This window comes from Euphorbia lathyris, chromosome 7 (assembly GCF_963576675.1).
Source record: "Euphorbia lathyris chromosome 7, ddEupLath1.1, whole genome shotgun sequence".
NCBI classification, from domain to species: domain Eukaryota; kingdom Viridiplantae; phylum Streptophyta; class Magnoliopsida; order Malpighiales; family Euphorbiaceae; genus Euphorbia; species Euphorbia lathyris.
The window spans coordinates 72,223,642-72,236,935 of record NC_088916.1 but is presented as its reverse complement, the minus strand read 5'-3'; positions in this window follow the sequence as shown (position 1 = coordinate 72,236,935).

Here is a 13,294-nt window from a genome sequence, read left to right as displayed (position 1 = left end):
GTAACGTCTAACTAACAAGAGAGATAAAGCAAAAGCAAGCGCAAATGATGAGCTCATCCCGATCGAACCCTAATTTAAAAATGAAGATACCTACAGTTAATCAACAAAACTTCAAATTATTGAATGAATATGCAGTAGATGAGGTCCAACTAACATGCAGATAGTATATTAATTTCACATATTTAACATTTGAATACAACGTATTACTTAAATAAACCCTAATAAAATACTTACCAAGATGAAAAATTCATGAGGAAGAAGGCGATTCAGAAGATGTAGATGATAATGGAGAAGATATAGTTGAGTTTAGGGTTTTTAGAGGTTAGCTCAATGAAGAGGACGAGTGAAAGAGTGTGTTTATTCATAATGACCTTTTCCCTTTCAATTTGTGCGCGCTAAATAAATTTGCTAACTTTATGCTCCCCCACGAAACTTATAATAGTTTGCTGCTTTTTTATTTTCAGACAACCATGACAATCATATATAACTAGTGTCATATGATTATTATGTACTTTTTCAATTAAAATCACGTTTTTTAGGGATAACAAACGTGTGTCATCGTAACGCCACATGTGATTTGAGGTTGTTTGGACTTAAACGTTCAGATGAAATAAATTTATTATACTATCGCGAAAAACATTTAGACGACATGAAAATAAATGTCTGTCATATATCTTGTGACATGTCATGTGAGAGGGAAAATGGTGTAGTGTTAGCATTCCGCACATCGTATCACATTTTCCACACATTGTGCGAGGTTTAACAGTCAATAGTTATTTGTGTGCCCAACATGCATCGCTAATGACATTTATAGAAATTAATAACACGATAAATAGCAACACACGTTGGGCATGCGGATTGCAATTGACTATTGTACAGACATTCTCACATGTCGTGTGAGGTCTAACAGTCAATAACCATGCGAGTACCCAACGTGCATCGCTATTGACTGCTATATAAATTAGTAAAACGATGAATAACGATGCATGTTGCGTACATGCGTCGTTATTGACCGATCATTAGCGACACCGATTGAATAGATGTCACTATAGTCTATATTTACATAAATTATAAAAACGATTAAGGGTCAATAGTGATATTTGTTCCCTACTAGCGTCGCTAGTAACCATCAATAATGACGCATGTTATCTACATGTGTCACTGTTGACAGTCATTTGTGATGCTCGTTATATTGGCGTGTCACAAATGCTACATTTAAATATCATTTGCGTTGAATATTTGTTTAACCGTTGCTATGGTGGCATCACTAATGCCTATTTTTTCACCAGTGACTTATTCTATTGTTAATCCTATCTTTCATGAATGGAGCGAACACATTGAGGTTGGTTTTTTTTCTTTGTTCGAGATTGTATGTCCAAAAGTCTTCTCCATGTTTACTATATTTCTACAATAGATTAAGTTATTGATGTTCTTATTAAATATTTGTCTACGGATCACTTCTAGATTCTTTGTCACAAGTTAAGCATTTATAAAAAATACATTTAGGGCTTGATTGGATGAAGGGTAGGGAATGGTTAATAAAAGAAGGGTAGAGAAGGGTAGGGAAAGGTAAGGAAAGGGAAGGGTAATTTCTAACCCTTCCAAACCCACCAAATTGGAGGGTTGAAAATTGGATGGAATTTCTTAAAAAGAAACCCTTCAAAACCCCTCCAAACCCTTACCCTTCTAATTTTTGTGTGTTCCAAACATGGGTTTATAGAAACCCTTACTAACCCTTCCCCCTCCCAAACAAGGGTTTCTATCAACCCTTACTAACCCTTCCCTTACTAACCCCTCTAAACCCTCCATCCAATCAGGCCTTTAATATACTTGAGGGAGGGTGATAGAGATGTACATGGGGAAGGTTGATATGGGGTAGAAGTCTTATAAAGGAAGGTTTATATAATTAGTTTTGATTTATGTAATGTTCTTGTGTAGGAATATGTAATTAGGATTGTTAATAACTCTAACATTGGAGTGTATATAAATTTTATATATTTTGTGAATAAAGACCCTGTTAGCTGATTATTTTTTTGGTTAGCTGATTTGATTAGCGGATTGTGTAAACTTGTTTGGCAAATTTAGCTGATTGCTAATATTTGTTTGTGTAAAATGACATATAAGAACATGGTAAACTCTTTATTTAGAATTAAAGGGTAATAATTAGAGGTAAAAATGGTATTCAAAAGAGATTGAACAATAAGCTAATTAAAAAAGCTCCTAAAATGAGATTTTTCAAAATTAGCTTTTTGTACCAATAAGCTCTTTCAAATCTCTATTTACCGAATAGCACAATTAGAGATTTGACTAGTCAAAATCTCTAAAGTGGCTCAAACATCTAATTTTATTTCAAGAAGCTTTTTACCAAACAGGGTCAAAATCAAATAGCGAAACCTTCTTTAGAGCATTAATGTCAAAGATTCATTTAATAATTATAATAATAATTAACCTAATTAGTAAAACTCAAACTCTTAATTGAGGTGTTTAAATTATTAACAAATTATGGGTGCCTCTGGAAGAACTCGAACTCTTAAAATCAAGAACTCAGATGTTTAAATTGTTAAAAAATAACACATTCTTCAAGGATATTTTCTATATATATATATATATATATATATATATATGGTATATAACTGTATATTTAGTTATCGAATAAAAAGAAGAAAAAAAGGGTGGTAATAATGGTAAAGTGTAAATGTTAATTATATGGCACATGATGTCACTGAGGCATGCTCTTAAAATAACAATAATTCAGCTAGAAATAATAGCATTCCCTCGTGTGCAGCAAGGAAGTATAGTCCATTTTCAAAATATAATTGGTTGATTATGGATAACTATGACAACATCAGAAAAAACAACTACTCTTAACTATATCTCTGTTGCTTCCAACTATACAGTCAGTCTAAGATCTACCAGGTTAGATGGGGATTTAAATACTCCCTCATTATCGAATAACTATACAGTCAGTCTCAGATCTACAAGAATGAACTGAATCCTACGTCAGAAATCAACAGAGAGTGATTGTGGTTTTATTAGTAATGTGTGTATTAAATACATGTAGATGCATTTTAAAGACGTAATGACCAATGTGTTGGATTTGGCTCAAAGCTGGCAATATCTACATAGTATATATATGCTCAACATGTTACAATTGGTAGGTCTAATACATGTAGATGGGAGCTGGAAAGTCTGTAACGATCTGGTCCGGAGTGGGTGGCTACATGATAGAAAGACTAAGTAAAGAGCGACCCTTAAACGGATGGAGATGGGGCAGTAGTGAACTGAATCACATATCGAAAATGGAGAGAGAGTGACTGAAGCTTATTAGTAAGTTGGGAATCTAATACATGTAGTTGTATTTTAAAACCATGAGACCCAAGGTGTTAGATTTAGGTCAAAGCGGACAAAATCTAAATAGTATTGAGCTCGAATGTTATATATAAATACTTAAAAAATCCCAATTGAACATCCATGAAAATGAAAAACTCTTTATCACTGAATCATGGATCTACTACTACAAGAGAAAGAAAATCTTTTATCTCCATTCTATGTCCCTCTCATAAAAAAAAAATAGCATTTAATTAATTAAAATAATATATTTTATAAATTAGGATGATCCACATATTAAAAATGGACTACTTTTTATAAAAATGACATGAAAGAGAACAATAAAATGAAAACAACATATTTTCTTTCACTATAAGGCTACTTAAACAGTTATAGTATTGGGCTAGTAATGATCAATGCGTCAAGATCATATTAAAAACTATTATTCAATATTAAAAGTATGAACTTAATTTTTTTATTCAAATAGTTCATTAACATGATATTATAATCTCTTGGATTAAATGGTCGAAAATTCGAATTCTGACAATCCCATTTATCATGGAACATCTTTAAGTTCATATTTATGTTAGGAGTTATCGTAAATTATAATAATGTAACTATACTGAAGTATCTCTGTTAGTGAATTTTGGATCCGTTGACACCTGTCCATATATATATATATTGAGATGTATGGCCTGTTGTGTGGGTGTCTAGCAGTCTTTATCAAACTCTTTTTGACACCAAGAATTAGGCAAATGGAATTGTGGGCAGTCAAAATATACAAATGTGGAATTCTTGAAAGTTGTGTCCAAATAACAGCAACTCAATAATAGAGAGCATCTTAGGCCAACAGTTGTAATGATGCCACCAGTTCCTGTCTTAACTAATGAAATGCTCTTATTGGACATCTGTTGCTTAATTATAAGTATTATTAATTAATTAATTTCGTTCAAACCTAGGATTTGATTTGTGTGTCTGTTACCTAGGTTTTCTGCTTCTTTACTTCTTAAACCAATCAAACCCTACCAATACGGATTTCTATCACTACACTTGTCAGACATATCACAACCTTTTCAATTAAAAAGTCCACAACTTCAATTCTCATAACTAATAGATTTTTGGTGGTCGAATCTCTAGTTCTTCCTACGTGCGGTTTACTTCTTTTAAAATAAACAAACGAGACTATAAACGAGGCTATAAACGAAGAACTCTATATGTTTTTAAAAAAAAAACAGATAAAACAAAGAAAAATAAATAAAAGTATGTCAAAACATACCTGGAATCTTTTCAAGCCCTATATGAGGTAGTCTGTTATTGTCCTAATTAGAGTAGGATTTCACTTCTATTTAGAAGTAATGTCTTAATAGGAAGTTACTACAAACCTATCCATGTCGGACATCCAAGGGCTATGAATTATAATCGCAATGCAAGATTTGGATCCTTCCACATCAGAGTTGGGTCATTCGGTCCAAGATCTATTCACAAACCTAACAGATAATATTTGCATGTTATCATACAATAAGATGAAAATACGTTGTACACATTTCAAGATCAATAGGTATTAATAAGTGTATCAAAGATAATAATAAAAGTTAATATTTGACTTTACCAATCATCTAACAATAAAGATATTCATAGGTTTTAACTATAAACTGCTTAATTGGTTTATTATCATGGTATTAAAGTTGTTGGATAAGTAGCTATGGTCGAATATGTCATAACCGTCCCAATTTAATAATAGAATTTGAAGACATGATAAAATGGATCTGTGTTGTATATATTTCGAGTCCATGATGCATTCAACAACTTTGCTATGTATCAATAAAAAAAAATACATTTAGATTTTAACTATCAACTTAATGCAATTGATTATCTGATAAATACTATCGTCAAGAGATAAATTTAACACAACTTTTATATGGTATCAAACTCATGACAATTCATAAATTTTTAGTTTGCAAACATACAGCTCATAATATTCAACGAGCATGATGTATAAGTTAAAATAAGAGATTTATTATGTGTTTGCAATTTTTTTTTACTATTTTATTTCAAACAATAGATATAAATTGTTTGATTAATAATACAATAGATATAAAACGTTTGGTTAATATTAAAAATAATTATGTATAAATTCTTTTTTTTTTTTTTTTGAGAAATGTATGAATATTTGTTTTAAATAGTACTAATAATATTCGTAAATATAGCTAATAACAAACATTAAATAAAGGAATTAAATAACTTTAAATCCTGAAAATCTCATGTTACTAATTTTAGTATAAAGTATAGTGAGGCTATGTTCGTCCACGTTTCAACACGCATTACAAAGATATATATAATAAGTTTATATATTATCTTGAACTAAGTGACATTAAAATTAAATTAACAACTACCTAGTATATATATAACTATATAATATACAACTTGATGATTAAAATAGCAGCTATTTGAATGATATATATGATCAATCTATAGGTAGGCACCCTACTCTTGGTATATGCTATCAAGTTGAACCTTTTTCCTATCTATGGTAATTAAAAATAATATTAAATTAAATTACTATAGGTTACAATTATTAATCTAAAAATTGAAAAATGTTTTTATTACATTTATGTTTTCATATTAGTTGGAAGTACTGTACCCACTTTTAGCAACCTTGATATATATATTATATATTATAGTAATAATTCTAAAAATCATGCAATAGTACACCACACTATATATTTGTATGATGAACCCTATTGTTATTCTTATTTTTCACCTTTTCAAAAGAGATATTTTCCTTATTTAAATTCAATTATATTGTAAAAACTTTCCATTTTCAATTGAAATAATTTGAGTTTGACATATCCAACTAATTTAAAGGGTGATGGATTAGATCATCCATTATATTGAATAGGAAAATTATGATACATCTATTTAGGGGTAGATGTCGGAGTTACGATTGGAACATTGATCTTCTGACTCGGAATTGAAATAAAAAAATAAAATTAAAAAATACTGATAGAAATTTATAAAATATATATTTTCTGTTTAAAATTACAATCTATTCAGAATATATAACAGATTTAGTGTCAATGATATGGAATCGGTTAGAAATAGCTATTGATACGATGCAAATAAATAGACCTGAAACGCTTAAGCAGTAATTTAAGGCCCAGATCTACCATCTGGGTCTAAGTTTATTAATCCCATAGAGTTGAAGCGAGAAAGCTTAACATCGAAGAAAGCTTCTTTGAGAGCTGTCTAGGCGGACATGTAGACCAATAATTGTTTTGGATCCCAAAGATACGCTCTCAGCTTCCACTTAATGCGGCACAATAGGAAGGATAGTGTTCGAATCCATTGAGGAGTTGTCACGTGTAAAGCACATTACTCTGAATTACCTATAAATAGCTTGTGAATTAAGGATTTAGGCACGTCATTCTCAATACTCTCTTTCATATTCAATTGCTTTCTAGCTTTCATATTTTCTCAAGTACCATTTTGACTTAGGTATCAAGGAGGATTCGCTGGACTCCGACCCCCTTTTCTAACCTTTTGTTATCATCTCAGATCACCAAAAATAGTTAGGAAACAAAATTTAGTAACAAAGACATCATTGTTGTTTAATTTCAAAGAAAAACTTATAATTTTTAATATTTTTTATACATTAACACAAGATATTAATTTAAGTTAACTTGAGGCTAGGAAGCAAGAAGAAGATATATTTGATAGATATGGTAAACATCTTATCCATTGAAACTATACATTTTGATATTTTTTTTCAAGTCAAAATTCTCATTCCAAAATCCAAAGTCATATCTCCTAATAATAATATGTCCTGTTACCTTAAATAATTGGAGGTATTAATAATTAAGACTAAGACAAGACAAAAAACAAAAACACATGTACTTAATTAGGTTTAAAAGATAGAAAGAGTTGGCATCCATATAAGGTACATGAAACACTATTATTTAATCACATCTCAATATCTTTTCTAGATCTTTATGATACCCAAAAGCAAATAATTTTTCTACTTTTTCTAAATTATTTTAATCTACCCCCATAATGAATGGGGGCAAGACGCGGAGGCGGAAGCACAGATACCAATACACATCGTCACCGAAACCATTTTTAAAAGGGGTTTTGTCGCTCTCCTCTATAAAGATGATTAAGATAGAGTTTAAGCACGTACTAATCGCCAAAAAAATCAATTGAATTCGTGTATAAAATTTAAATTTTGTAGAAATACCTATAAACATTGAAGAATCACTATCAGTAAATTCTGAATCCGTCACTATCGACTCCACTCCCTCTATTCATTTATGAGGATGTTGAAGGCACCTTCAATTGATGAAGGTGTGCAACCTTATCTTTGGGTTGTACGCCTTTTTTCACAGCTCGACGAAAACACAGTCCTTCTGGCTTAAATAGGCGAAATTTTCTACATTTTTAAGAACTTGTCGTAATATGTCTCTATTATGAATAGGAGGAGACCGAGAGGCATAAGATATCAACATACACATAGCTAATGGAACCACTTTTGAAAGGAGTTGTTATCACCACATTTTCTCGCCATTTTATTAGCACTCTCATCGAATGAAAAGTCCAACTTTTTTGATATGACACTTTTTTTGTTATCTTCGATCGACCAAAATAGTGTCATTTTGGTTCAGGTTGGGGTTAGAAAAGCTTACCGAAACCCTAAAATTTTAGAAAAGTTTACCGAAACCCTAAATTTGCATCCTTAGTTTTAGAGGCTGGCTCCACCACTGATCATGATGGGAGTATTTAATTGATCTTAATTAGTAAATTATGATTTAATTAAGTAAGAAAATAAAAACAATAAAGTAAAAGAAGATATTAGAAGATGAGTGGAAATAAGGGGAAGTGATATAAGTAATGATGAGAAATTGAAATGTAAAGAAAAATGATTGGGCAGTTGGATTTGAGAGAGCCCACATTAGTAGATCAAAGGAATCTATATTAATATAGAAATAATAGATAGTTTAATGGTTATTTTCAAGGATTAGGTGGTGAAAGGGAAACCCACTAATGTGTGAAGGGGAATCCATGGTTGAAGTAGAGTTGGATTCCACTTAAAGTGCTTGATTTGAAGAGGACATACATTTTTTTATGGGGACACCCAACATGCTTCTTAATTATTTTCAATTATATAAATGTTTTTCTTATTTTAAAGATTTTTAAATATATAAAATTATAATTTCCTTCCTTCCTTGCTAGCTCTATCAAACGTGAAAAGAAAAGGTTCCCCACTAGATTCAACCCATCATTGGTGCTTTAACTTCAAATACATTAGGTTACTAGAAGCTACAATAATTGGTGGAGAAAATTAAACGTAGATATTGTTCGCTTTAGTTCAAATCCAATGGATTTAACACTTTAAATTTTACGGTTTTAAAATACGTCTATATGTATTAAAAACTAATCTTATAAATAAGTCTCAATCAAACTCTCTTCATTTTCAATGTGGGATTTAGTGCATTATTGGCTTCACGTTATTATCTCGATCCTTTAGAACCGCCCATTACTTACACCTTCTACCTTAACGCCCATCTAAAATCGTGTCGTACAGGCCATCAGCTTTCGCCCGGTTCGTCCCGAAACCAACACATCTTACGTGAAGTGTCGTCTCTGATATTAATTGTGACAGTTTGATCCAATGTCATGTAGTGGTGTAGATATTGTCTACTTTATCCACCTTACTTATAAGCTTGAGCTTCATGGATTTAAAATGTGTCTATATGTTTTAGAAATCCATCTAGTCACTTTCTCTCTATTTTCGTGTGGGATTTCAGTTCATTCTTACTCTCATCGCCGCCCCGTAGAACCATTCCTTATTAAGGCCTTCTACTCTGACATCACTCACTCTAGATCAAATCATTACTCTCATCGACACTCTATAGTTCCATTTAAGCAAAGGACTGTTTCACGTAAAAATGCATTATTTTTAGTATCTTCAGCAATGACAAACTAGTTTAGTTTTCCTATCTCATTTAACAACCCTACATTTTTTTATTCTAGTTCCGACATTACTCAAAACATATATGGCATTTAGAATGCATTTGACATTGCTTTTCTATACTCTAAAAACAGTTTTCACAGCTTTTGAAGCTAAAAGCAGCGGTTGGTAAACATAGAACTGCTTTTCTCAAAAGCTTAGAAAGCTACTTTCAGAAAAAAGCTACAATTTGTAACTTTTGGGGAAGTGAAATAAGTTATGATCAGAAATTGAGTAACATCGCATTATAATTAAGATTGTTGTTACTTTCAGAATCATACATTTAAAGTTTGAATAATTGCATATTCTAATTTGTATAACATGAATAATAAGATTGTTGTTACAATTATGCAACTGAAATCTATTGAAATGAGCTTAAAGGAAAATCATACAATAGGTGAAATCAGTTGAAACGAGCTGAAAGCCAAAAGCAACTAGCTAGTTTGCACCCTGAAACCAGTGAGATGCCCTTCTAGAAGATATCTCACTACGTCATTATCCATTCGAAAGATAAAGCAACCAATAGTAACCTAAGCAAGTATCACGTCTCCAAGCTAATAATAGAATCATCATAAGTCATTACACCTAACATTTTGTGAAAGTGCAATCTAATAAAATGTAAAATTTTATTCATAACATTTTCAACATGGAGCAATTTTCAGCCTAAACAATGGAGAGTTTACATTTGATTGCTTAAAGTGGAAAATATAAAAACATGGATTAAGTTTAAATATTTGTTTTGTCCCTATTCAAGTCAAAATGATATCGTTTTGGCTTGAGTTGGATCAAAAAAGAAAAAGATGCACAACCATATATTTCGTGAGAGTGCAATATTACTAGCACCCGACGTATAAAGATAAAAGGTGATCAAAGGAGGAAAAGGAGGAACCAACATTTAACCTTATAAGGGGTGATTCCTGACTATTAAAAGACCCCCTACCTCCATCTTCGAGTTCAAGTAACAGTCTCGTTTTATATATTATGTTACTTGGATATAAAATTACCCTACATACCATTATTAATTAGGGCTCAAAATTGATCTAAATTGGAACCTATAATAATTAATTTTACTATTTCTTGAAGTTAGAATTATATCTAAAATTCTTCAAAAAGTATTAGGATATAATTGTGATCTTATCCTAAGCATCCAAGATATTTAATAGCACTAAAAAGACATTGATTATACATTCCAAAGTTAATTACAGCCTAAACCCATCATGCTTAACCATTATTCAAGACTCAAAACCCAATTATAAAAACACATAAACAAGATTAATTAATTGACCAAGTACCTACATGCTTATACTAATTAATTAATTAATTATACTAAATACATGGTCTTAATTAATTTAGAGACGTGTCCTTCTAGGCTAAATTAATTGGTCCCCGCTTAGAGGGTCGAGCAAACACATGTATCCATAAATTAAATAAAATGATAAATATGTACGGTGAAATTTTATTTGGTAACATATGATAATTGAAATGGCATGGCATGTGACCCATATGATCATAACTTAGGGAGCAACTGAATTATGTGTTTGTATAATAGGGTTTGAATCTTGAATATTCCTATTCTTTCATTATTGGTGCAAAAAGATTCTTTCTTTCTTTCTTTTTTCATCAAAATTCAACAAAATATTATAGTATACTGACAAATGTATAATTAACTAAAAAAGCCAACTATTTTTAACGAATTCAAATAAATATATATGTTTGGGTTCGGTAGAATCATCTAAGAATATCCGGTGTTCAAGGGCATTATATTATTATCAGGATGGAAATATTTGAATTTGATTGTATGAAAAGATAATTTTTAATCAAAGATTGTATGAAAATATTGGATACAATATAATCTAGGATTTAGAAAACAATATATATCATACAATAAGGTACGTTAACACTAATATCTCGCACCTATTGATTTAAGCATCGAAGCGAGTTCTGGCCCCTCTTTGACCTCTGGTTCTATTTTACAAGTTGACTCGGGAAGATTCGGTAAGACATTCAGACTCTCAGTTACAAGTTCAGATACACAGTTGTTAGTGGTGTGGTAAGCATGGACCTCGAACAAAAATAAGTAGAATTCAGAAAACTTAGAGATGGAAGAAACAAATCGCATCTAGTCAGAAATCTATAGAGACAATAGAGAATAATCCACTCAAGAGTCTAGACGCCAGCCGCAACTGGAGCCTCACTAGCAAATATTGGTGGATGAAGTTTCTCGTCGATTTTGCCGAAACTTTAGAATGATGCAAAAGGAGATGGATGGCATAAAGGTTACATATGCGAAGAGATGACAGAGCTTAAGGAAAATTTGAGAAAAACCGAAGAGAATCTGTGAAACAATCTCAACAATACAGCAAAATCCAGCCATCAATAAAAAAGAACACCTGAAACCCGTCAACAACGAGAAGGTATTCTAGATCAATAAGCCCCTCTAGTCGAAGGGAAAGATAAAAAAAAAACCCCCAAAAACAAGCCCATGTGCTAGGGGTGCACGTGGTCGGTTAACCAGTCCATTAAGGTTGATTCGGTCGGTAAACCATTTTATCGGTGTTTAAAAATTAGTAAGTAAATGACTTTCCATGAACCTAGTCTTTGAAAGATAGAGTAGTCCCTCGTGATCACCTTTACTCATCTTTTCCCGTTGGCTGGACCAGGTGGCGACTCCACCTTTTAAAAACCAAGTGCTTCGAGTTATTCATATATATCGAACAATGTGAAATTATTTCTCATATACCCAATGTCGAACTACATGGTGCAGTTATTAAGCTCTCCCGAAAATAACCAATATTTAGATAATGATCTGCTTACTGTTCCTCTAAAGTAACAACTAAGTAAGTGATAATCGAGGTGCGAGTTTTCGGCCGCTTACACCTGTATAGTCTTCATAGTAAGAATTTTGTTGTAAAATGAAAGCCTAGATATTAGGGATATAGTCTTTATATCCTAATTCTATTATATATATTCATCATTATCTCAATAAAATCCTAGGGGGAATTGCACAATCCTTTACCAATTTGGAAAGAAAATATATTTTCCACATTTTCCTATCTCTATCTTCTATTCAATTTCTGACACATGTCATAATTATCTTACTTCAATTCTATTAACTTTGGTTAACTTATGTTAACAATAATTAAAATAAGATAATTACGTCACATGTTAAAAATTGAATGAAAAACAAATAAGAGAACAAGAAAATAGAGATAGCAAATTTTCTTCAACCAATCTGCACCACTTTCGCCTTTCCAATACCAAAATGGTGTCATGTAGATGAAGAGTCGACAACCCAATAACTTCGATCTTTAGAACTTCCTCTGATTAAAGATCATAAAAATTAGAAAAAATATATGAAAAAGGAATCTACGTTGTTTATCGATTTGCAAGTATAGGATTTTGTGTGTACAAAAAATGATATGTACTTTACGCAGTTAGGAAAAAAAAAAGAATTTGAATAGTAATGTTTATCAAGTTATCAAATCAACATGTCATACCATCAAATTAACATGTAACGTGGTTATCGAATTTAACATGTTATAAGACTAACTATAATTTTATATTTTGAAATGGAATAACTTTCTGAAAAAGTTACCAGGGCTTTTTATATAAAAAATATAGAATTAAAATCCTAATAAATTATGAATAAAATTGTAATCTAATTAAAAAGAAACATTAAGAAAAGAGGAATGACAGTGAAATTAGGTTAGGATATGGTGTTGCTATTGGTAGTGCAGTGAAGTGCTTTATCAGATGTTATTTCTTGTTCTTTTGTGGACGTGGCATCATTCTATAGTTTTTTTTCACCAAAAGAATGGCTAATTTCATTTTGAAGCCTTTTACTTGTCAGATGAACACATTTTTTTGGAGAATTAAATAAATTACACTCATATGTATAGACACATGTCACTTTATAACTAAGTTGATGAAAAAAAAAAAACTTGAAATTGTGAAATAAGTTGA